The sequence below is a fragment of the Pseudorca crassidens genome, chromosome 13 (genome assembly GCF_039906515.1).
Source record: "Pseudorca crassidens isolate mPseCra1 chromosome 13, mPseCra1.hap1, whole genome shotgun sequence".
Classification (NCBI taxonomy): Eukaryota; Metazoa; Chordata; class Mammalia; order Artiodactyla; family Delphinidae; genus Pseudorca; species Pseudorca crassidens.
In genome coordinates, this window is record NC_090308.1 from 81575339 (window position 1) to 81579534 (window position 4196).

The following is a 4196-nucleotide window of genomic DNA, read 5'->3' on the forward strand; positions in this document are numbered from 1 at the left end:
AAAAAAGATACTACTGTCACCTAAGTCATCAACAAACAGGGCTTCAGCGTCTCCATGCTCTCCTCCCCTCACTGTAGGGGCTGCTGGAGGGGAAGAGCCCTTGACCCTTTGGACTAGGTCTCTGGCATCTCTTGCTGCCCTGTTTCCCAATGTCTCTAGCATAAAGGATGGAGAGATATAATCTCTATTTGCACACATGTATAAATAACTGGATGTTGTATTTAATAATGGTGCCTAGTTTTAATCTTTTTTGTCATGTTTGTACATTTATGTGGGATCACTATATAGTCATTTTGTTTCGATTGCATAATTTTTGTCATCAGTGGCCACTATCATCTCACATGGATACTGACACCTACTTAGAATTGGGTTTGAGGTTTTCCAGGTTTCTTTAGATTTGGCTGCTGTGAACTACCGTGTCACACATGTTATATGACCTGCCTGGGTGTGACACTTTGTTTGATGAGTCCCTCCTAGGAGATTGTTATGACACAGCTAATATTCAGGATGCAGAGAAGGTATTGGATTGGCTAAAAGGTTTGTTCGCGTTTTTCCATAAGATGTTACGGAAAAACCCGAACAAACGTTTTGGCCAACCCAATATTTATGTGACAACTGAGAAAGACCGGAATTTAAAGTCAAATCTCTCTAAGTAACTGGAAAGAAACATTATTACATTCTAAAATTATTTCCTGTTTTGTACTCTTGCAGAGGATCAAAAAATAGACGTGACTCACAGTTTGCTGCTAGCAGATTACAAGATGCTTTTGGGGATCTTTCAACCTGGTTTTGGCTTGATTTGCTACTGGTGAGAATTCTGAAACACCTGATCCAGAATTTTTCCAGATCATCTCCCCTACCTCCCGTCAGTACAGCTTCACACAATGTCGAGTTTCTGGGGAAAAAAAAGATGTGTGTAAAGATTTCTGCAAAATGGAAACTGTAAAAGCCAACTTCCCCACTCAACAATTAGCCTGAGAGTTATTTCAGTTCTCTCCACAATTCTAATGGCATTGTCAATTAACTTGTCCGTTTGTGCTTAATCTTGTCTTGCTAATGTCTAGTGATTGGTGCAGAAAAGAGCGGAGCATAGGTAAATAGGAAACATGACCTGGAATTTATAATTACACATGTGTACTGGCTTGCACTGAATTGGTATTCGGAAACAGTGCCAAGCTTTTAACCTTTGATTTGAGTTTTTGTGCAAAAGCATTATTTACTTATTTTAGGGGTCTCTCTCTTTTTATGGCTCAATTATTATTATTTTTTTTTGCGGTACGCAGGCCTCTCACTGTTGTGGCCTCTCCCGTTGCGGAGCACAGGCTCCGGACGCGCAGGCTCAGTGGCCATGGCTCACGGGCCCAGCCGCTCCATGGCATGTGGCATCTTCCCGGACCGGGGCACGAACCCGTGTCCCCTGCATCGGCAGGCAGACTCCCAACCACTTCGCCACCAGGGAAGCCCCTATGGCTCAATTTGTAGCACTATTCAGAATGTCCATCTGTTTTTCATGAGTTTAGTGACTAAGCTTGCATGTTACTTTTTTTCCCACTGATGATGAAACAGAATATAACCAAAGAAGGAAGTCACCTGCATATTTATCAGGCAATATAACAAATATAAAATTTTCCTCTACATGGCTGGTTGTTAAAAAAATACAACCATTAAACTTTCAGGAGTTTACAGATATTACAATTATAAAATTTGATTTGCTTTTATTTCAGATTATTCTTTTCCATTTTTTCCTCTGATAGTGCAGATGAAGCAGTTATAAGAATTTTTTTTAAAGAAAATCTGGCAACAGTATTAGATTATGATAAATCCATACAGTACTTAATTTAAAGTAAAAGGAACTAAATCTTTTTCTCCCACTCTTGATTCTCTTACGTCCCTCATTAGCTGGTTAAAGAGTTCCCAGCCCGGACTCTTCCCACTCACAAATAGGAAGAGGGAGACGCAAGAGGGAGGAGATATGGGGATATATGTATATGTATAGCTGATTCATTTTGTTCTACAGCAGAAACTAACACACCATTGTAAAGCAACTATACTCCAATAAAGATGTTAAAAAAAAAAAGATGCTGTGAGAGCCTGTCTTGGTCAGTTTAAACTGCAATAACAAGTTACCACAGACTGGGTGGTTTACAAACAATAGAAATGTATTCCTTACCATTCTGGAGGCTGGGAAGTCCAAGGTCAAGTGCCAGGAGATTTGATGTCTGGTGAGAACCTAATTCCTGCTTCACGGACTGTAGTCTTCTTGCTGTGACCTCACGTGGTGCAAGAGGCCAGGGAGCTCTCTGGTCCTCTCGTTCATGGGCACCATCCCTACAGTGAGGGCTCCACGCTCACGACTGATCCCCTCCCAAAGGCCCCACCACCTAATACCAACACGTCAGGGATTAAGATTTCAACTTGTGAATTGTGGGCGACAGGGGGGCCCAAAAATTGAGTCCATGGCAGAATCCGTTTAATTTACACATAAAGTCCGCAGGGAGCCACCTTCGCTGCCTGCACATCCTACGTTAGATTAGAGAGTATCTAATCCAGAGAGGCTACATCATATCCGTTCTGCTCTATCATGGCCAGTTGGTAAAAGCTTGAAGTACCTGAGTCCATTTTTGATAGAGTATAACATTTTGATGGGCTCTCATTTCCATGCCGACATAAAGGCTCTACAGGGCTTCCTCAGTAAAAGATCTCTTAAAAAATGATCCAAACTTATTTATAAAACAGAAATAGACTCATGGACATAGAAATCAAACTTATGGTTACCCAAGGGGAAAGGGGGTGGGAGAGATAAATTAGGAGTTTGGAATTAACAGATACACACTACTATATATAAAATTGATAAAAAACAAGGGGCTACTGAATAGCACAAGGCACTATATTCAATATCTTGTATAACCTATAATGGAGAAGAATCTGAAAAAGAATACATACATATAAATGCGTGTGTGTGTGTATATATATATATATATATATATTTATCTATAAAACTGAACCACTTTGCTGTATACTTGAGAGTAATACAACATTGTAAGTGAACTATGCCTCAAGAAAAAAGATCTTTATGGAAAGTGCTGAAATGTGCTATGTTCAAGATTTCTCAGAGAAAAAGATACCCTGAAGATGGATGGAAATGGTATCCTAAAGACATTTTATTCAACTTTTCCAGATGTCAGAGGTGTTTGGTAAGCCACAATACTGGAGACTTTGGAAATTGTTGAGACCCAGACAATGTTAGGTCTGGTTGTTGATTCTGCCACTTGGAAATCTAGTTGTCTGACAACAGTTAAGAGTGTATTAATTTTTTTAAGCTGCTGGACAACCTTAAGATGGTATAACATAGGAGCACACATTAAAAAAAATAATTAAAAATCAGCACGAGAAAGTCTGCCTCTCTGCCATTCTATTGAGAGATTCACGTGGGGACCCTGCCCTGGGCCATCACACATCAATTATCACTGATGGGTGTCAGCTCCTTTCCTCTAGGTGTAGCTACTAGAAGTACTACTAGTAGCTACTGTAGTAGCTACTAGAAGGACATCTCCTTTGGTTTGTGCTTTTCCAAAGATCCACTGTAAGGAGGCAGATAATAGGACTGACATATAGGGAAAATTAAGAGTATAAAGGAATGTCAAGAAAAAGACAGCAGACATGAATTGCTTTAGGAATATCTTTGCAATTATGTTGGTCCAAAAATATGTGCTGACTTACATCAGCACATATTTAAATATATGCTGAGAACAAATACACACAGCTAAGATATAAATTATAAATCAACAGTTTTCTTGCCCCTGTTAGACAGTTCTTATATAGCAACTTTATGATCCTTGTAAACATAGAGAATAACTTAAAATACAAAAATTTAAGCAACAAATCATATTTATGCTAGACATTATTATTCACTCTAAGGAGAAATAATTAGGAACAAAGTATTTCATACATATGAATAGAACATCCTTTTTTGCCTAAGGTCACGGTATTTATTTGAATACTTGGGAGGATCCTATAAAGAAGCGTAGGAATTTGACTTTGGGCGATTTGTAATCCATCAGTTAGCTTCAGGTTGTCTTGTTTATGCCTCACATTTGATTGAATTCATATAGAGTCTGATATTTTGTTTGTCATTTCCATTCTTCCTCCATGTTTTATTACTTACTTTTGCCTTAGCTCTTATGAAATCTTCTCTA